Genomic DNA, 23,484 nt, shown 5'->3' with positions numbered 1-23,484 from the left:
TATTTTTATTGGTGGGCTCTGATTATGTCCCCCATACCCCAAACAAATGCATTTTTTTTCTGTATCACTTCAATCAAAACCCTTCAGAATTTTAGGTCCCCCTTCAGCCTCAATTGGATACACATCAGATACATTTTAAACAGGATAAGAGATTCTGCTTCCATCATTCAAGAAGTTCTAAAGAAAAACTATAGTAAGCAAGCTTTGTAAGGGACCATGGATGCCACCTTTGTATTTTAAACATAACCACATATACAGGCTAAATGTATTTTAAATACCTTCTATAAATTACAAAATGTAACTTTCATATCTCTAACATATTTTTGTCCCACATATGTGTGTTTATGTACCTTTTTTGTAAATTGAGATACTTTCAAATCATCATCTTAATTGAAAACATTATATTAATTAACTCTTGACAGTGCTGAAAATTTACATCATACAAAATCTGCTAAGGAAGAGAGGGAAAATACAGATGAAAGTCAATAACAGAAGTAGCTGCTGATTTTTTAAAAGTTGTTTGGTAAACTTTGCAGCAGTATTCAGAGATTAACTTTTAAGTCCCCAGAAATCTCACAAGAAGCAAATGAGAAGTCTTTCCATTATTGTCTACTGTAACAGTTGGACAAAAGTTAACTTTCTGTCCAAGTGAAGCAATAGTTTGTTTACCTATCACTCTTTTAGATCCTCCTTTTCTTTTTCATACTGTATGTCCTATTATTAAACTAATATTTTCCCGTAACAGCTTTGTGCTACTGACTTTCAGGAGATCCAAACACATGCCAACATTTCCTTTCTAGGATCTTGCCAAAGTTTTCATATCACCCCATTTTCAGCTATTTAAATAATTAGTTTGTTGCTTTGTGTTGTCTAAAACTGTTACTGAAAACACTGGGTATTTTGTAAGTTCTTGCAGCAAACTGACCATATAGATTATCGCTATTTCTAGACAAATTTCTGGCTACATTTAGCTGGTAGGCATGGGTTGCTTTTAGCTCCTAGAGTTTTGTAGACTTGAAGGAGTAATAATAAGTTAGCAGATATGCTCAATTCACTGTTAAATGTTTGACTGATTGATATTGTACATTTTCAGCTCTTCATGTTACAGATTAGACTTGTCATCAGTCCAGTTTTATAGGGTGGTAGCATTCTATTTAACCTTTGAGTACTATTGTAGTGCGTGTTTCATTAACTGGGCAAACATTCAGTCACACTAAAATAGTTCAAGGAGAAACAAATTTGACAACGTTGATATTGTTGATTTGGAATAAATAGGATAGTTTAAGTTGTTTTTTTTTCACATTTTCACATTAAGTTAGCTGATCTTCAGGATTTTGTTTCCTGATGCATTTGTCTGGATAGAATCAGATTTGTCAGTCACCTCTCTTCAGAAGAATGGCTATTCTCTCCATTTGTATCAGAAATGTCCATTTCCGCCAAACATTCATCTATGATATGAACTCCACTTTTCCCTCTATTAATATAGGCCATCCTGCTGGGCATGTACCATAGCCATACCATTAGCAAAATATTACACGAAAAACCACACTGCCACATTAACTCATTTAGTCATACCTTCTCAGAGACATTCCCTTTACTGTTTCTATCCCTCCTTGTTCTCTCTGCTGCTTCAAACTAAACTGATTTTGTTTTTTCCCTAGTTCTGATGAAGGGTCTTAGACCTGAAATCTGAACTCTATTTCTCTTTCGTAGATGTTGCCTGAACTGTTGAGCGCTCCCAGCATTTTTCATTATTTAAGAAGCCCTTTATGTGACGAATTTGTTTTTTTACATCGTCTACTGTTCGTGCTCCTTGCAAAACCATCACAATTAAATACACAAGGGATTGTGAAAAAGCTGAAATCTTGATAAACACACACAAAATGCTGGAGGAACTCAGCAGGCTAAACAACACCTAGAGAAGGGAATAGACAGACCGAGACCCTTGATCCATTGTAATTTGTTTTTTTAGAGTTGATGCTAACCCATAATTTGCCTGGGGGGCCTCAATGTCCATCACAAAGAAAGGCTTAGTAGCATCACCACTAATCAAGTTGTCCTTAATCACTGGAATTCAGAAGAAGGAGGGGTGACCTCATTGAAACCTATCGAATGGTGAAAGGCCTTGATGGAGTGGATGTGGAGAAGTTGTTTCCTATGGTGGGAGAGTCTAAGACCAGAGGACACAGTCTCAGAATAGAAGGGTATCCTTTTAGCAGAGATCAGGAGAAGTTTCTTTAGCCAGAGGGTGGTGAATCTGTGGAATCTTTTGCCACAGGCAGCTGTGGAGTCCAAGTCTTTATGTATATTTAAGGCAGAGGTTGATAGATTTTTGATTGGTCAGGGCACGAAAGGATACAGGGGAAAGGCAAGGAGGTCAGGGCTGAGAGGACAATAGATCAGCCATGATGAAATGTCAGAGCCGACTTGATGGGCCAAATGGCCTAGTTCTGCTCCTATATCTTATGGTCTTCTGGGCTTATTCTAACTGGATGTAGCTGTCAGACGAAGGTTTTATAAGGAGGGATGTTAGAACTGATAAGCCTGAAACAACTCCACCCAATCTGTGACAGGTTTCTGTAGGAGAAACCAGACCTACAGAACTTAGTTCTTCTGCAGACAAGCAGTTTCCGTTGGATTATGCAGCACTACCACTTGTTACATGGGATGCATTTAGAATAGAGCTTAATTGAAAAGTTACAACTGAAAATCTGTAAGGAACTTAGAAGGAAATTTTTTGATCCAAAATGATAATTTTGTTTTTCTTTCCACAGTTGCTACCTGACCTGCTCAATATGTCCAACATTTTCTATAATTCCTTCCTGATGGTAATAATAAGAAGAGAGCATGTACTGGAAGGGTTGTGCCCATGATGGACCTGGCTGAGCCTACAGCATGCTGTAATACTGTGCACTGGAGCTTCAATGCCAATGCTCTCCACTGCACAGCAATAGAAATTTGCAAGATTCTTTGGTGACATACCAAACCTCCTCAAACTCTGTATGAAGCAGAATCACTGGTATTACGATCAGAGAAATCCACCAGGTTCAATGGAGAATAAAGGTCAGTATAATGTGTACCAAAATATGTAGTAACCCATGACACTATGTCATTAGACCAACACAAAATAAACAACGGGAGCAATATGCTACAGACAAAACTAAGTGATCCTACAACAAACAAATCAGGCTAAAGTTCTTTAATCACCCTATAGCCAGTTCTAAATTGAGATGAAGAATAAAACTTAATCTGGAAAGCGGGCTCCATCACTAATCTCAATGATGAAGTAGCCCTTCACAACCTCAATGATGAAGCAACTCTTCACTTAAGACTAAAAGTCAAAATGGAGGCAGTTAAAAATACCTCTGGCCTGAAGTGCTGGGTGCATAATCTATCAATGCTTCCTTCCAAAGTCACCACCATCGCAGAAGTCATCCTTTATGGAATTTGATTCATTTCACAAGAAATCGAGACGTAATTGAGAGTCCTTAATAGAGAAAGAACTAATAACATCCTATGTGCAGTGCTGACAGCTAATGTTCCAAAACCAGCAGGTCCTCTGTCAAAACAATTCCATAACAGCTACAATGTTAACATATCTCCATTAAAATAAAATCTTACCCATGTATGGAAAAACCTGTGCAAATCCAGTCCAAATAAGTATTGACACCTCAATCTGATCATCAGCATGGTGATGCAGGATATAATTGACAGTATTTATCTATAACCTGTTTAGCAATGTTCAATACGTGTTCTGCCAGGACCAGGTGATTTTATTTTAAAGGATATAATTCCATTGATGAGGGGCAGATCACTGCTTTTGACATCAGGAAAGTATTTAATCAAAGTGTAGCATCAAGGAGCCTGAGTAACACTGTAGATACCAGCAACTATGGGAAAACACTTGATTACCTCATCATTGGTATTCTGTAGAATTAAGAAACTACAAGGATAAAAAAGACCCTATTGGGAGTTATATAGAGTCCTCCAAACAGTACCAGGAAATGGTCTACAAATTACAACAGGAAATAGGAAAGGAATGTAAAAATCTGGTTGGTGCTGGCAGAATGCGTACAAGATGACTTTTTAGAGCAGCTTGTGTTTGAGCCTAGTAGGGGAATGGCAATTCTAGACTGGGTGTTATTTAATGACCTGGATTTGATTAGGATGCTGATGGTAAAGGAACCTTTAGGAGGCCGTGATCATAACATGATAGAATTCAACCTGCAGTTTGAGAACTAGAACCTAAAAAAGATATATCAGTATTACAGTGGCATGAAAAAGGAGCTGACCAAAGTTGATTGGAAGTGAACACAAGCAGGGGTGACAGCAGAACAGCAATTGTTGGCGTTTCAGGGGGAAATTCAGAAGGCACAGGAAAGGTACATCCCAATGGTTTAGAAGTATTATAAGTATTCTAAAGGAAAGATGAGGCAACCGTGGCTGACAAGGGGAGTCAAGGACAGTATAAAAGCAAAATAGAGAGCATATAATATAGCAAAGATTAGTGGTAAGGTTGAGGTTGGGGATGCTTTTAAAAATGAGAGGCAACTAAATCGGTCATGAGGAGAGAACTTAAGAATATAAGAACATAAGAAATTGGAGCAGGAGTAGGCCATCTGGCCCATTGAGCCTGCTCTGCCATTCTATAAGATCATGGCTGATCAGGTCATAGACTCATCTCCACCTACCTGCCTTTTCCCCATAACCCTTAATTCCCACACTATGCAAAACTCTATCCAACTTTGTCTTAAATATATTTACTGAGGTCGCCTCTACTACTTCATTGGGCAGAGAATTCCACAGATTCACCACTCTCTGGGAAAGCAGTTCTTCCTCATCTCCATCCTAAATCTACTCCCACGAACTGAGGCTATGTCCCCTAGTTCTAGTCCCACTTACCAGTGGAAACAACTTTCCTGCCTCTATCTTATCTATCCTTTTCATAATTTTATATGTTTCTATAAGATCTCCTCTCATTCTTCTGAATTCCAAAAAATACAGTTCTAGGCAATCCCTCTTCATAGTCTAACCCCCTCATCTCAGAAATCAACCTGGTGAACGTCGTCTGCAGCACCTCCAGAGCAAATATATCCTTCCTCAAGTAAGGAGACCAGAACTGCACGCAGTACTCCAGGTTTCTCTTCACCAGTACCCTATACAGTTACAGAATAACCTCCCTGCTCTTAACTTCAATCCCTCTAGCAATGAAGGTCAATAACCCATTTGCCTTCTTGATAGCCTGCTGCACCTGCAAACCAACCTTTTGCGATTCATGCACAAGCACTCCAAGTCCTTTTGTACAGCAGCATGTTGCAATTTTTTACCATTTAAATAATAATCTGCTTCCATCGTGGATGACCTCACATTTACCAACATTGAACTCCATCTGCCAGACCCTTGCCCACTCACTTAACCTATCTATATCTCTCTGTAGACTCTCTGTATCTTCTGCTCAAATTGCTATTCCACTCAATCTAGCATCATCAGCAAACTTAGTCTGTATAGTATTTTGTGTTAGTCTTCACTGTGGAAGACACAAGGAGAATGCCAGAATTATGAGAGTGTCAGGGGGCAGAAGTGAGTGCAGTTGCTATTACTAAGGAGAGGATGCTTAGGAAGCTGAAAAGTCCAAAGTTAGAAAAGTTACCTGGACCAGATGGACTACACCCCAGGGTTCTGAAGGAGATAGCTGAAGAAATTGTGTAGGTATTTGTATTGATCTTTCAAGAATCACTAGATTCTGGAATGTTTCTGGAGCAGTAGAAAATTGCAAATGTCAATCTACTCGTTAAGAAGGGAGGGAGGTGGAGGAAAGAAAATTATAGTCTAGTTAGCCTGACTTTAGTGGTTGGATAGATGTTAGAGTCTATTATTAACAATGACATTTCTGGATACTTCAGAATAAAGTCAGCATGGTTTTGAAAGGGGAAATCTTGCTTGACAAATCTGTCTGAATTCTTTGATGAGATAACAGGCAGGATAGACAAAGGAGAGCCAGTGGATGTTGTTTGTTCGGATTTGCAGAAGGCCTCGGACAAGGTGCTGCACATGAGGCTGCTTAACAAAATAAGAGCCCTTGGTATAATAAGAAAGGTATTAGCATGGATAGAAGATTGGCTGACTGGCAGGAGGCTAACAGTGGGAATAAAGGGGTCTTGTCTGGATGGCTGCCAATGACTAGTAGTGTGCTGCAGAATTTGCTGCTGAGACGGCTTCTTTTCACATGTCAATGATTTATATGAAGGAATTGAGGGCTTTGCAGCCAAACTTGTGTATGATATGAAGATAGGTGAAAGGGCAGGTAGGGTTGAATAAGCACAATGTGTGAAGGGAGACTTAGATAGATTGGGAAAATGGACAGAGAAGTGGCAGATGGAATATAATGTAAGGAAGAACATTGTCGTGCCCTTGGCAGAAAGAAAAAGTTGTGGACTATTTTGTAAATGGTAAGAAAAATGGCGTTAAGAAGGATAATAAATCAGTCATGATGGAATGGTGGAGCAGACTTGATCAGCAGAATGACCTAATTCTGCTTTTAAGTCTTATGCTCTGAAACTGTCGATGATACAGTATGTCAGGGGTAAGATTTTTACATAGAGAGTGGTGAGTGTGTGGAATGGGCTGCTGGCGATGGTGGTGGAGGCAGATATGATAGGATCTTTTAAGAGACCCCTGGACAAGTACATGGAGCTTAGAAAAATAGAGGTCTATGGGTAACCGTAGGTAATTTCTAAGGACATGTTCAGCACAGCTTTGTGGGTCTAAGGGGCTGTATTGTGCTGCAGGTTTTCTATGTTTCTATACCTTGCTCACTATGCTGACGACCAGTCTCAAATACCAATAACTGTTTGGATTGGATTTGCTCATCTTTCTCTGTATATCGGCAAGTTCAGTAACAAATGTGACCTCGTTATTTAAGATATTTGGGAGAGAATTAAACACATGGACAATGAATGCCTGTTAGAGGAAAATTCTAGTGTCAATAATGAAAGAAGTATGAACAGGATATCACAAAAATTTGGTGGATTTATTAAAGAAAAAATCACATTTGCCTAACCTGATGGAATTTTTGAGGATGTGACTAATATAATTGATAAGAGGGAACTGGTGGATATGACGTAATTAGAGTTTTGAAAGGTTGGATGGTCTACATGGAGAAGATTAATCAGTATGATTCTATCAGAAAGAATTAGGAATAATCAGTCATTCATTGAGAATTAGTTATTGGAGAGAAAACAAGAGTAGAAGTTAGATAGATAGATAGATAGATAGATACTTTATTCATCCCCATGGGGAAATTCAACTTTTTTCCAATGTCCCATACACTTGCTGTAGCAAAACTAATTACATACAATACTTAACTCAGTAAAAAAATATGATATGCATCTAAATCACCGTCTCAAAAAGCATTAATAGCTTTTAAAAAGTTCTTAAGTCCTGGAGGTAGAATTGTAAAGCCTAATGGCATTGGGGAGTATTGACCTCTTCATCCTGTCTGAGGAGCATTGCATTGATAGTAACCTGTCACTGAAACTGCTTCTCTGTCTCTGGATGGTGCTATGTAGAGGATGTTCAGAGTTATCCATAATTGACCGTAGCCTACTCAGCGCCCTTCGCTCAGCTACCGATGTTAAACTCTCCAGTCCTTTGCCCACGACAGAGCCCGCCTTCCTTACCAGCTTATTAAGACGTGAGGCGTCCCTCTTCTTAATGCTTCCTCCCCAACATGCCACCACAAAGAAGAGGGCGCTCTCCACAACTGACCTATAGTTAATACCTTTTGTTCTCTGGTTTACAGGCAGTGACTGATATTTCCTGCATGATCAATGCTTTGAGCCCACAAGAAGTTGCCTGAGGAGACCAAATATCACATTTCTAAGTTGGATGGTGAGACCAATCTACAGGAGGTGAGTGTGAAGTGAGTGTAAAGGGGGGTTCAAGGGTAGAGGGACAAGATAAATGAGTAGGAGAGGAAATATGAAATAGAAAAATATGAGGTCATCCAATCTGGTTTGCTGAACAGGAAAACCATAATATTTCTTTATTGGCAATAGATTGGGTAGTGTGATGTTCAAATGGACTTGAATGTCACTGGAAATTACCATACCAGTGTAACAAATGATTAGAATGGCAAATGATATGTTAGCCTTTATTATGAAAAGGTCTGAATGCAGGAGAAAAAGCAATCTAAATACAATTATATAGAGCTTCAGTGAGAACACATCTGGACTATTGTGTACTGTTTTGGTTCTTTACCTAAAAAAGTATGTACTTAGCATAGAGATAGGGCAGTGATGCTTCAGTAGACTGTTTCCAGGGATATATGAGGCAGGATTGAGTAGTTTGAGACAGTGTTTTCTCATTATCTCATTAAACCTACAAATTCTTGACAGACTAACGGCAGGAACATATTGTGGGCATCTAATAATTGAAGCACAGTGTCAGATTAAGAAGCAAACCAGTTAGAACAGAGACAAGGAGAAAATAATTCCTGACACAGTGTATGATAAGCATGTTATTGCGTGGAGGGGAGGAGAGGAGAGAGGATGGCTGGTATTGAGAAAATGAAAACAATAATATTTCATGCATTTTGAATTCTACCTTTAATTGTGTGATGCTTCTTTTGTAATATAGGTACTTGTAACATTGCAGAGGCTTACTGGTGTAATACGAAGTTTTACTTCCTTTAAGAGAAAAAGTGATATGGTGCTAAAGCCTAGATCTTTCGATGTTGTTGGTAGTCCGGGGTCATGCTGATGAACTGCTAATGAGATAAGTACTATGAGCACAAATTCATAGTATCTATGCCAAAACAGCAATTATTACAATTCGTATGAATGTATTGTAAACACTCTTCATAGAAGCATAGAACGTAGAACAGTACAGCACAGAAACAGGCCCTTTGGCCCATGATGTTGAGCTGAACCGATTAAAATAATTACACTTAATTAAACTAATCCCTTCTGCTTGTTCATGGTTCATATCCCTCCATTTACATTTTCTTGTACCTATCAAAGAACCTCTTAAATCTTATTAATATATCTACAGTACTTCCACTACCATCTCTGGCAGTACATTCCATGCCCCGTCACTCTGTGCAAGAGAACTGTCCTACACAACTACTTTGAACTGTCCCCCTCAAACCTTAAATTCCTGCCCTAGAGCAGAGGAACTTCAAGTCTAGGGAAAAGTTTACCTATGCGTCGCAATTTTATAATCTTCTAACCAGACTCTTCTTAGCCTTGACTGCTCCAAACTCTCTGTTAACATATGCCCTTTAATCCAGTCAGCATTCCGTAAACATTTTCTGCACCCTATCCAAATCCTCCACATCCTTCCTGTAATGGGGCAAACAGAAATGAATGCGATATTCCAGGTTTTGCAACATAACTTACTGCTTTTGAACACAGTGCCTCGACTAATACAGTCAAGCATAATATAGGTCTGCTTCACCACCCTATTAACTTCAGGGGAGCATAGTGGTGAAATTTGCAACACACACAAAACGCTGGAGGAACTCAGCAGGCCAGGCTCGATATGAGTTATCTGTCATTTCAGGCATATCCAATAACAAATTCAAATTTGAGATAAACAGATTTAAATTTCTGTATTTATATCTCAATAACTAGATTCTATTGAATAGTCTTTAACGAGAAAAGGTTTTCCAGGTAGAAAATTAGGCCTGAACAATAATGTAGCCATGTGAGTTCAGGAAGAATCTACCGCAGTCTGACTTGCACGTAGTGTCGAGGAGACCAAGTTACTTGGGGACTTATAAGAATCTCTTGTTAAAAAATGTTGCATGACAATGCATAATCACAAAATCAGTCTTCTACTGTACCCTCAACATCTTGAACTGAGATGAGGGAAAACCTCTTCAACCAAAGGTTTGTGAATTTTGTATTCTCAACTACTCAAAGCAGTGAATGCTCAGTCATGGAGTATGTTCAAACCTCAAATCAAGGTCCTTTAGAACAGTAGGAGATTATATTTCTGGCTGGATTGTTGCTGTACAACCTCCAAGAGGACCATAATCTTGTCGTGGTTTGGAGGCTTGCGTGCCTCTATGATCCAGAGTGCTATGTTGGCTGGAATCAAGGCTTTATGCTTTGGCTCTTGGCAGGGTCACCCATGCCAAACAGGTCAAAGGGTATAATCCATCGGTCTGCCAGATTCGGGGGCTCAATTCAGGATTAACCACCCTGATTGGTAAAACAAAATTGTTACAGAAACAGCAATGAAGAATCCTATATCTGAGGGTGACAGTATTCCACCTAGGGTTTGTATGACTGACAGTAGTGAAAACTGACTGGAAGCTACTGACATGATGAAGGAAGCCCTGAACACCACTGAGACGAAGGGCCTTCATTACTGCTCTGAACAGTAATGGCGCAACAGGCAGTAAGTAAGTAATGTTTCTGTACAAATTCAAACATGACAAATCAGTGAAGCAATCTGGTCAGGCTACTTGACCTATAACTATTTCTATTTTTTAATGAAACCTAGACTATGCGAAGTTCTGTACTTGGTTCACCCTTGCCTTTCTGGTAAGATGAGTTGAATTAGCACATCTTGTATGAAAAATTTAACTGATTACAAGCTGACCATTCAGGAGAAAGTTGAATTAATGTCGCTACAATACTGGAAAAGTGTTGCCAAGTTAAAACAGTGAGGATATTTTAAAAAGCAAAAGTACCTTACAACATCCCTCAAATACTATGGCCTTCTCTACACCAGAGACAGACTTCTGACAAGTTCTACACTAGCACAATGAGGATCTACGTGAGGAGGAAGCCGCAGTTCCTAGAGGTGGTGCAAACCACACTTCAACCAGACATCGTACTGTGGTCCACCAAAGACAGGAAAATCATTCTGGTGGAGCTCACAGTACCATGGGAGGAAGGATGCAAGGAGGCTCATGAGAGGAAGGCTCTGAAGCCACCAGTTCTTAGTCCAGGAGTGCAGGGACGGAGGATGGCAGGCGTGGCTATTCCCCGTGGAGATCGGTTGTAGAGGGTTCCCGTCAAGGTCGGCATGAAGATTGCTCTCTGTACAGGGCATTGATGAAAAGAGCAAGAACCAAGCAGCTTGCAGGATTGGGGAGGAAGCAGAAAGAGCCTCCTGCTGGATATGGAGCAGGCGAGAGGAGTTGATGGGCAGTGACTTGACCACCACTGCTGATCTGCCAACTGGAGAACATAGTGATTAAGGTCGAAACACTCTGTGAAGGTTGGGCACTACTTGATGACATCTGCTCCTGGCCAAAGGCAATGGTTACCTTATCAGGTGATTGTAGAGAGCACCCCAGTATATGATGCAAGCAACAACACAGAGGTGTCTCAGTGATATGAAACACATTTTGTCGAGTAGGTCCAAGCATTAATATTTATGCCAGCAACATCATAAGTGAAACATCTCATAAGACCATTTGAAGGAAGAACAGAGGAGTTTTTATTTATTTAAAGGTACAGCACAGTAACAGGCCCTTCTGGCCTAACTAGCCTGCACTACCCATGTGACTTATTAACTTACTAATCCAAATGTTTTTGGAAGGTGTGAGGAAACTGGAGCACCTGGAAAAATGCCAAGCAGTTAGATGGAGAATGTACAAACTCCTTACACACAGCAGCAGTATTGAATCCAGATTGCTGGCTCTGTAGCAGTATTACAATAAATGTTATCCCTGATATCTCGGGAAGTTGTATCCCCCTTACTTATCATCACAAAAAAATGGCCTGATTAATATTGGAACAACATTTAAAGAGATTTTCATCAACAGATTTGGAACTATGAATCCTACATTACAACAATGGCCATGGCCTCAAGAACGACTTCCTTGGTTATAAAAAGCTGCATATCATTCCTTATTCTTTGAAAGGGACTTTCACACAGGCCATATTTTTTCTCTCTGTGTCAGGGGACAACCAGTTTAAGCAAAAGCATCAAGTCAGCAAAATGTTCCAAGACTGCCACACTATACACTGCAACTTGAACCAAATCTTAGAGAATCCGATCAGCAACAAGAGGAAATCTACCAGCAATTAAATTGCAAATAATGGATTGTTTCTTAAAAGAAAAGAGATGTCCTTCTTTTAGTGGGTAGTGAATCTCTGAAATTCTCTGCCTTTGTGGTTGGTAAGGGGCAGATGGTTCGATATGTTTAAGCTGGGGATAAATAAGTATTTGAAAGATCAAGGAGCTGAGGATTAAGGGGAACTGGCGTAGAGGAAGAGTTGAGGCAAGGTTTGGTCAGCTGCAGTCATATAGAATGGTGCTACAGACTTGAAGGGCTTAAGGGTCGATTTCTCTTATACAGAATTCTTATGTTTCTTGTGTTCCTGCTACAGCATACAGTAGGTATTAAGCTGTGTAATAATTAAAGGGAAGTATTAGCGAGAACACTTAGTTCCAGAGTGTGGTTCAGCATCACCGGTGCCAAACTAATATTGCATATTAATTGGTTTCACAATTTGCTTTTTCTGTGTGGTTCTGATTGGGTTTCATTGCATGCACAATAACACAATACATTTGGATTTTCACAAGATAAGAGCTCATGTGCTATATTGAGGAATGGCTAACGAACTAACAGCAAGCAATGTGTAGAGTCATCTTTTAGATGGAAAACCTGTAATCAATGTCATGCATGTCACTTGCCTCAACACTGAACTAACTCCACAAACTACACACTCCCTTTCAAGAACTCTGCAATTTATGTTTTTAGTACTACTTAATTAGTTTTTTTTTTATTATTTGCACAATCTCTCTTCATTTGCACGTTGGTTGTTTGTCAGTCTTTGTTAATGTATAGTCTTTCATAAACTCTATCTATTCTTTAATTTTCCTGTAAACATCTGAAAGAAAATGAATTTCAAGGTAGTATATGGTGACATATATGTACTTTGATAATAAACTTATTTTACTTTGACTTTGAGGAATCAGTGATGGGACAAAGGCTGATTACAAATTATATTAACAATTCATAGGACGTAAACAAATGTATTGTAGGTACAATGGTGGATGATACAAAAGCAGGGAAGGCAACTGTGAGGAGAATGCAGACAGTTTATAGAGAAATATTGATAAATGATGCAAATGGGAAATAGTTTAAGTATATTAACATAGATTACTATTTAAATGGCAAAAGACTGCAGAAAATGGTATCATAAATGAATTTGGCTGTGTTTGAACATGATCATAGAAAGTTAGCATATGATGTCGAAGGTAAGGAAGATAACTGGAAATACAAGTGGAATGCTGCCTTTTACTTCAAAGTGATTTGAATATAAACATGGAGAAGTCTTACTATAGCAGTAGAACACACCAGTGGGATTACATGTAGAGGATACTCTTTCAGGTTTTAAGAAAATATTCAGTGGGTTCCAGTGAATTGGGACATATCAAGTCCAGTACATTTTGGCCCAATTAAGCAGCTGTAGTTTTTTGGAAATAGTTAAAAAGATATATAAAAAAAGACCAACTACTATTTAAGTGAGAAACACATTAAGTATTTAAATGAAATCTAGAACAAATTAGAACACTACCAATACAGTATTATAAAACTGTGTATTAGTTCCTAAAAGTTATTGATGGAAGAATTCACCCAGGTACACTGCTGTGTTCTTGTGATTGACTGTAATGAACAAAATCAGTGGAGATAACGGACTGCCTTTATACAGGGCATCCTCCAAATCTTCATTTTCATTGTAACATTCAAGGTGACTGTCAATACCCTCAAATTCTTTGTAGTTCCTAACTTGTTGAAATAGTGAAATCATTTCATTTTCATTTCCGGCTGTTTCTGGCATTTCCAAGCCTGAATGCTAGAAGCAGCAATGAGCAAATTAGTTCCGAATTGTCTTACTGATTATTTATTGCCAACTATAAGTAACAAAGATCACTGGTTTTTGAACACAAGCACACACAGCTAATGCTATTTAAAAACTGTTAAGCATGGTGTAGTGTCTAATGTCCATGCAATTGCACATCACTGATGCTAGTTAGAAACTGCTCAGTAAATCTCCTGTCCCAATTAAGCAGCACAGAGCCAAAATAAATGAAAGGAATCCCAGCTATTTTCTCAATTAGCTTTTGTTCTTTAAGATCTATCTCGTATAAGCAGCTGCTCCAATTAAGCAATGGCTGAATTAACCGGAATGACAGAATAGGCAAATTGTGATTAACTGGTATATTATGATCTACCCTGATAATGTTCTGAGAGGGAAGTTTGAACTGGTTGGGTAAAACTTATTAGGGGTTTGAAGAATGAGGGGTAATCTTATTGGAGCATAAAGTTCTTAGACGGTGTAACAGGATAAATGATGGAAGAATGTCTTGCCTCCTGCATGAGTCTAGGAGAAGACCCATTGGTCTCAGAATTAGGATGTATCCATTTAAGGCTGGGATTAGGGGGAATTTCTTCTTTCAAACAGATACATGCCATTGAAATTCCTTCCCTCTGAAAGTTACAGAGGTTAAGCCCTTTAATATGTTGAAATCTATGATGGAAAGACTTAGATTTGTAAGGGAGTCAAGATTGTGGGGTACATAGACAAAATGCTAGAGGTCAGGCAGCATCCATGGAAATGCTCTCAGGATGAGGCTTTTCATTGCGGAACTAAAGAATGGATATTTACCTGGACAATACCCCTTCCCACCCTGTCACTTGTAAAAATGCTGTCCCCTTCTCTCTCCGGATGCCTCTCAGGATGAGGCTTTTCACTCCAGAACTAATGACCACACAGCTACCTGGACTATACCCCTTCCCATCCCGTCACTTGTAAAAATGCCATCCGCTTCTCTCCATTCCTCCAGCTCCATCGCATCTGCTCTCAGGCTGAAGCTTTTCATTCCAGAACTAATGAGATGTCCTCCTTTTTCAAAGGGGCTTTTCTTCCTCCACCATCAATGCTGCCACCCCAACAGGGATAGTGAACCTCTTGTCCTCACCTACCACCCTATCAGCCACTTAATTCTCCATAACATCCGCCATCTCCAACGGGATCCCACCACCAAGCACATCTTTCCCTCTCCCCACCCCCCACTTGCCGCAGAGATCGCTCCTTACATGAATCCTTTGTCCGTGTGAGAAGACGCAAGATGCCAGAGTGGGGAATAAAAGAAGAGGGGTGGTGGAGGGAAATGTTGACTGTTTACTCTTTTCCATAGATGCTGCCTGGCCTTTTGAATTCCTCCAGCATTTTGTGCGTATTTCTAGCATCTGCGAATTTCTTGTTTCTTATCCATGGAAGTGAACAAACAGTTGGCACCTCAGGCCATGACCCTTCTTCAAGATTGGACAGGAAGACACCTGAATAAAAAGGTTGGGGGGGGGGGTGTGGAAGGAGGTTAGCGGGAAGGTGATAGGTGAAGCTGGATGGGTGGGAAAGGTAAAGGGCTGGAGAGGAAGGAGGGGCACCATGGGGAGGTGATAAGTAGGTGAGAAAAGGTAAGAGGCAAGAGTGGGTAATAGAGGAAGAGGGGAAGGGGAGATAATTTATTTTACTGGAAGGAGAAATCGACCGATGCTTCAGAACGGTAATGGGAATCGGAATTAAAATGATTGGGCACTGGGAAGCTCTGGTGATGGCAGGTGGAGCGGAGGTGCTCGGTGAAGTGGTCCCCTTACTTACAACATGTCTCACAAACATAGAGGAGGCTGCATTGGGAGCACCAGGCACAATAGACAAGCCCAGAAGACCCACAGGTGAAGTGTTGCCTAACCTGGAAGGCCTCTTTAGAGCCCTGAATAAGGGAGGAGGTGAATGGGCAGGTGTAGCAAGTTGGTTGTTTGCAGGGATAAGTGCCGGGAGGGAGAACACTGGAAAAGTAGACTGAAGGATGCTTTTGAACGGCAGGACAAATGGATGCTAAATATCCTAGTCCTGTTTCTGTTTCCGATGATTCACAGCTGGTGGCAATGTAGGTGACTGATAACTTTTGGGGACCCAAGCAGCAATCACAGTGCCCAAACAATTGACTCGACTGACCTGATCTTTAACTATCAACTTCAATTAAATACTTACTCTTTTTTATCCTCTTGTGACAGTTAAATCCATAAAAAATACCCATTGAAAAGAGATAAACACCTCAGATATTAATTGCTGGATATTCAATAATCTTTTCCAAGAGGAAAATTTGGATTAAGCTGTAGGAAGTCGGAACAAATATACTGCAATTGGCATTAGTTCAACTCACTCCAGCTGAAAAGAAAAATGTGATCTTTCATGTACCATTAGCCCTGCACTAATTATTGTCATTGGGCCATCAGAGCTTGCTTATGATGTCTGTGGTTGACAGAACACTGAGACACCCTGACAAGGCCAGCCCCTTGATGCTTTTTTTTTCATTATTGGCATCAGCTCATCTTCCAGTTACTTATGTATATTACAGGCTTCATTGCCTCAATGACCATATATGGAGCATTGCACAATTACTGCTGTCAGAGAAATTAATTTATTTCTGTTTGATTTCACAAACCAGCTGTTTCATAGCAAATATCTCATAATCAACAGAGTCAGTGAACTTCTGCTTGAACCTTCTGAGCGCTCACTACTGAAGCTATTTGAAAAAGTTACATCTGAAAACAAATAAATGGAAACATGTCAATATACCATGAAGAAATATTAAATATTTACAAGATATGTGCTGCTGAATTTGATACACCTAGTAATCTACTGGCCAACAAATTATTTTAATTATGATGAAATCAAAACTGGGCATCAGACAGACAGATAGACATACTTTATTGATCCCGAGGGAAATTGGGTTTCGTTACAGTTGCACCAACCAAGAATAGTGTAGAGATATAGCAATATAAAACCATAAATAATTAAATAATAATAATAATAGTAGTAAGTAAATTATGACAAGTGGAAGTAAGTCCAGGACCAGCCTATTGGCTCAGGGTGTCTGACACCCCGAGGGAGGAGTTGTAAAGTTTGATGGCCACAGGCAGGAATGACTTCCTATGACGCTCAGTGTTACATCTCGGTGGAATGAGACTCTGGCTGAACGTACTCCTGTGCCTAACCAGTACATTATGGAGTGGATGGGAGACATTTTCCAAGATGGCATGCAACTTGGACAGCATCCTCTTTTCAGTCTCCACTGTCAGAGAGTTCAGTTCCACCCCCACAACATCACTGGCCTTATGAATGAGTTTGTTAATTCTGTTGGTGTCTGCTACCCTCAGCCTGCCCAGCACACAACAGCACACATGATAGCACTGGCCACCACAGACTCGTAGAACATCCTCAGCATCGTCCAGCAGATGTTAAAGGACCTCAGTCTCCTCAGGAAGTGGAGACGGCTCTGACCCTTCTTGTAGACAGCCTCAGTGTTCTTTGACCAGTCCAGTTTATTGTCAATTCGTATCCCCAGGTATTTGTAAACTTCCACCATGTCTACACTGACCCCTTGGATGGAAACAGGGGTCACCGGTGCCTTAGCCCTCCTCAGGTCCACCACCAGCTCCTTAGACTTTTTCAGATTAAGCTGCAGATGATTCTGCTCACAACATGTGACAAAGTTTCCCACCGTAGCCCTGTACTCAGCCTCATCTCCCTTGCTGATGCATCCAACTATGGCAGAGTCATCAGAAAACTTCTGAAGATTCTGCTATAAAACTTCTGCTATACAGCTTGCTAAAAAATTTGGGTAGGTGTAAGCATACAGTGATCTGAAACTGCCAATTATTAAAGTCACCCTCAACAGTAAATCAATCTTTAGAATTATTTCTTTTTGGTTTATAGAAAGCATGGCAGCACCTCTACTTCTTTAGTAGCTTACAGAGATTTGACATGATACAGTATCTAAAACTTCGGCAAACTTCTATAGATTTGTAGTGGAGAGTATATTAACTGGCTGTATCACAGCCCAGTATAGAAACATCAATGCTCTTGAACAGAAAATCCTACAAGAAGTGGCGGATACTGCCAAGTCCATCACAGGTAATGTGAGCAACTAGAAAAAATCCCTGTTACTGATCCAAAAAGATTAAATCAACAAATCAAGAATATCACTGGTAAAAAGCTCCTCTGTTCTTCAGGTGGATGTTTGAAAGCAAAGGACGGAAAAAGATGAGATTATGAACAGGTGGACTGAGTATATTCAGGAATCATTTGAAGATGATCGAGGTGAAAAACCAGGAATTAAGAAGAACATTAAAGGTCCAAATATGTTAAAATCAGAAGTTCATAATGCAATAAATAAGATGAAGAAAGAAAAGGCAGCAGGTCCTGATGAATTAGTAACAGAACAAATTATCGCCCTTGAAGATTATGGAATTGAGCAAAATGTAAATTATTATTATATTTTTTGGGACTGCCCTGTTATCAAAACCTATTGGAGGGGGATACATAATGCCCTACAAGACATCTTTAAATATGAAATACCCTTGGAAAGTAAGACCATATATTTTGGATATATACCTCAAGAATGTTTAAAAAGAGATAAATATTTAATGAATATACTGTTGGTGGCTGGTAAAAAGACTCTTACTAGGAAATGGTTATCACAGGAGACCCCAACCTTAAATGCATGGATGGAAATTACAATGGACATTTACAAAATGGAGAAGATAACAGCATCTGTTAATCATAAGCTGGAACAATTTGATTCATACCGGGAAAAATGGTTTAACTACATAATGTCTCATCGGCCTGATTTTATTCTCACAAATCAATGAATCTGCTGTAAAAAAAATCATTCCCTACTTGTACATAGTTCTTTCCTTTTGCTTGTTTTTTCTTTCCACTCTTTTCTATAAGTGTATACCTCAGAGAAATACTTTGTGGAGATTTGTGATATATATGATTATATGATATATATGTAGAATGTCTGAAATACATCTTATGGAAATGTTTGTTTGAAAATGAACTTCAATAAAAAAATAAAATACAAAAAAAAAGAAAAACTTACTGATTTAATGACATTTATGAGACTGGAATAATACCAGAAGAGATGAAAAAATCAGTATTTATCACTCTTCCTAAGAAACCTGGAGCAATAGAACATGAATTACATGGGGCCATAAGTTTCATGAGTCATATCACCAAGATACTTCTACGAACTTTGATGACAAGAGCTAAAGGTAAGATACAAGCTGAAATAGGTAAAGAACAATGTGGTTTTGTGAAAGATAAAGGTACAAGAAACATGATATTGATATTAAGGATACTATCAGAACGAGCTAGTCAAGTGCAAAAAGATTTGTTTGTTTGTTTCATCAACTACACAAAAGCATTTGATAAAGTGAAGTACAATAAGTTATTTGAAATATTATGGGAAACTCTAGATCTAGATTCAAAAGACTTCCGCCTAATCAGATATCTGTACTGGGAACAAACTGCTACTCTAAGAATAGATGGAGAAGTGAGTCAGTTTATGAAAATCAAGAGAGGCGTTAGACAAGGTGTGTTTTCTCCCCTGATTTGTTTAATGTGTACAGTGAAACAATATTACAAAAAATAAGAGACATCTTGGGAATCAAAGTTGGTCATGAAAACATCAATAATTTCAGATATGTGGATGACACTGTGTTAATTGCAAGTATGGAGGAAGAACTACAAAACTGAATTGATACAGTATAGTTGTTGACAAAAGTGCAAAAATGGGTCTATCTATCACTTGCAAGAAGATAGAATGTATGGTGATATCCAAAAAGAAGGAGAATCCTATCTGCAGGCTGAGAATAAACGGGGAAGACATAAAACAAGTACAGAACTTTTGCTACTTAGGAAGCTGGGTGACATCAGATGGCAGGTGCGACATGGACATCAAAAGAAGAATAGGGATGGCAAAAGACACCTTTATGAGAATGAAGATTATACTGATCAACACTAAACTAGGCATGACAACCTGCCTCAGAGTACTGAAATGTTACGTTTATCCAGTTATGTTATATGCCTTCAGGATGCTCAGCAATGTATGGAGGTCCCAACAGTACAACATCAAGACCAAGCTAAAACTGTATCAGAGCTGTGTTCTTTCTACCCTCCTCTATGGATCAGGATGCTGAAGAATGACAGGAAGCAACCTCACTAAGTTGTCAGTCTTCCACACAAAGAACCTGAGAAGCATCTTAAGAATATTCTGGCTAAACATAATCTCAAATGACGAACTACTTGCTCAATGCCATCAAGAGAGCATTGAAACCATCCTCATGAGAAGGAACAACACACACAAAATGCTGGTGGAACACAGCAGGCCAGGCAGCATCTATAGGAGCACTGTCGACGTTTCGGGCCGAGACCCTTCGTCAGGACTAAGCGAAAGGAAAGATAGTAAGAGATTTGAAAGCAGTGGGGGGAGGGGGAAATGCTAAATGATAGGAGAAGACCGGAGGGGGTGGGATGAAGCTAAGAGCTGGAAAGGTGATTGGTGAAAGTGATACAGAGCTGGAGAAGGGAAAGGTTCATGGGATGGGAGGCCTCGGGAGAAAGAAAGGGGGGGGGGAGCACCAGAGGGAAATGGAGAACAGGCAAACAACTAAATATGTCAGGGATGGGGTAAGAAGGGGAGGAGGGACATTAACAGAAGTTAGAGAAGTCAATGTTCATGCCATCAGGTTGGAGGCTACCCAGCCGGTATGTAAGGTGTTGTTCCTCTAACCTGAGTTTGGATTCATTTTGACAGTAGAGGAGGCCATGGATAGACATATCAGAATGGGAATGGGATGTGGAATTAAAATGTGTGGCCACTGGGAGATCCTGCTTTTTCTGGCAGACCGAGCGTAGGTGTTCGGCGAAACGGTCTCCCAGTCTGCGTCGGGTCTCACCATTATATAAAAGGCCACACCGGGAGCACTGGATGCAGTATACCACACCAGCCGACTCACAGGTGAAGTGTCGCCTCACCTGGAAGGAATGGTGGTGAGGGAGGAAGTGTAAGGGCAGGTGTAGCACTTGTTCCGTTTACAAGGATAAGTGCCAGGAGGGAGATCGGTGGGAAGGGATGGGGGGGGGGGGGACGAGTGGAGAAGGGAGTCGCGTATGGAGCGATCCCTGCGTATAGCAGGTGGGGGGGGGAGGGAGGGAAAGATGTGCTTGGTAGTGGGATCCCGTTGGAGGTGGACCTTTATTGCTTCCCTACATGCCAGTAGGCATAACAGGCAGTAAGTAAGTATATGGTTCAGAATGTTGGATGATATCTAGTAACATGAGGAAACGAATTGAAGCAGCAGAGATGTGTTTTTTGAGGAAGATACAAAGAATATCATCAGTGAAACAAATATCTAATGAGGATGTCATGAACAGAGCAAGAACAAAAAGAGAAATAATGTGCGAGATCATGAAAAGGCAACGTGACTTCATTGGAAATGTGATTAGGAAAGAGGAGTTAGAACGCACAGTAATTATGGGAAAGATTGAAGGGAAGAAAGCGAGAGGAAGGCAAAGACAAATGATGATGGAGACAGCAGCCAAAGAACTGGAAATAAATACCAATGAATTGATCCACTTGACCCGAAACAGGAGTGTGTGGGCCATGGCAGTCAAAACTCAAACTGGGCATGGCACCTGATGATGATTATATGTACTGCACATTACCATCTTGATAGCACAATGTAATTATGAAAGAAAAAGACCAATAGGACTATTACAAATCATCCATTCTATTTGACCCAAAAGTCCCCCCACCATAGTTGAAAATATTTCTTTCCATTTACTCTTTGCTTCTTTTTATTGTTCTATTCAGATGCTCCCTGCATCTACTTAGTATGGAAAACTTTGTCATATTATCCCCGATTTGCTTTAATTTACTTTGAACCGATGCCATGAATCATATTTTTCAGTTTTCATGTACTAAAAACTCTCAAACACAAAATTTCAATTTTAAAGCTACAATCTTTCCTCACAATTCAAATCTTTGCCATTTTGTGACTGTTTTCTGTACAATTCCCAGTATTTAAATAACTCCTTTATATCTAGGCATGAGAAAAAGGACATTAAAGACATGCCTCGACTCCACACTGAACATTCTGATGGAGCTAGAGATGAAAACCACAGGAAAGAGGGATTATACAAATAACTTTAAGAACATCAAGCAAGAAATTGTAACATAAGAGCAACATACAATAAGGCTAATTGACGTTAAGTGAGTCACAAACAAAAACAAAATACTTGAGGTAAATGAAGTCTGTTATTGTGAAAGCAACTGTAATGAAAAGCAAATAAGGCTGAGTACACAGTCAAATAGCAATAAATACAACCAGTCCCCGTGCTAGAGTTTTAAAATTAGAATCTGTTATAATGCAAAATCATGCCATTCATCATATTGTACACATGGTGGGTTTTATTTAGCAAAATCCAATTTGCCCCATTTCTCATCTCTGTGTCCGCACCTTGAAAAAATATTACCTTAAAATCAAGAACCCTAGAATGGCACATGAGCCTTAAGCTAAATAAATGAAGGCTATCAGACAATATAGGTAAATCATAGACAAGGCTGTAAAAGAAGGGTTCCCAATCAGGGGTCCATGGATCCCTCAGTTAATGGTAGAAGCCTATGGCATTAAAAAGGTTGGGAACCCCTGCTGTAAAAGCTTCAAGTTTTACAGTGCAAATGCTGAGTTAGCACTGAATGCGAGGTTAAAAAGCACAGAAGATACAAAAATATCATTTATCTTTAAGAAATATTTGTAAACCCAGACTGAACAGGAATAACCACCAGAATATCCAGATTAGAAAAAAAGTATTTTGAATGCTGAACTCTTGCAGGATTTCAAGAGAACATAACATGTTACAGAGCAAGAGCAGGTGATCTGGAAAAGTAAATCCACTCCCAAAAGTGTTGACTGTAGAAATTCTGAATAAACACTACAAAAGGAGGAGGAATGGCTTGTTGTGACTGTTAGGTCATTCAGTACAATCTTGGCTGACCCAGTCTTGGCCTTAACGCCACTTGCCCACTCTCTCTCCTTACCCATACATCTGTTTACTTCCACCTTAAGCATGCTCAGAAAATGTTCCGCCTCAGATATCTGGGGTAAAGAACTCTGAAGTTTTAAAATCATCAGGCGAAGAAATCCCACGTCTCTAACTAAATTTGAGTTCCGACAGGACACCAACAAATATCACTCAACCTATTTAAAACAGAATAATATATTGTGATAGAAAGACAAGTGCATTAGAGGCATGAACCACTGCAGAAAAATTAGCTTTTCTCATCTTTACACTTAGCTTTCTTAATAAACTACAGAAACCCAGCCTTATTGAGGTGGTACCAGCTTGCTAGTCTTTGTAGTTACAAACTGTCTTTGATGCTGTCATGAAAAAGAAGACCATTGATCTTTTTCGACACTTAATGCATCCTTCAGCATGATTTACTGCCTTATTTCCACACTAATTTCTCCTCTATCATAGGTGATAAATATCACATACGTATAAATAGTTTTCTTTAAACATTATAGTTTACTGATTGGAATTTTGCATTGTGTCTATAATAGAATACATATAAACGATCAGTATAGTAGCAAATATTGCT

The 23,484-nt window shown here is 39.5% G+C and overlaps 1 protein-coding gene across 2 annotated transcripts in view; it reads right to left on the bottom strand.

Annotated features, from left to right (window-relative positions):
• dgkb (diacylglycerol kinase, beta) overlaps positions 1-23,484 on the bottom strand; it is a 768,700-nt gene that overhangs the window by 156,924 nt on the left and 588,292 nt on the right. The window lies entirely within an intron of this gene.

Source organism: Hemitrygon akajei, chromosome 8 (genome assembly GCF_048418815.1).
Source record: "Hemitrygon akajei chromosome 8, sHemAka1.3, whole genome shotgun sequence".
Classification (NCBI taxonomy): domain Eukaryota; kingdom Metazoa; phylum Chordata; class Chondrichthyes; order Myliobatiformes; family Dasyatidae; genus Hemitrygon; species Hemitrygon akajei.
This window is presented reverse-complemented; position numbering and strand designations above follow the sequence as displayed.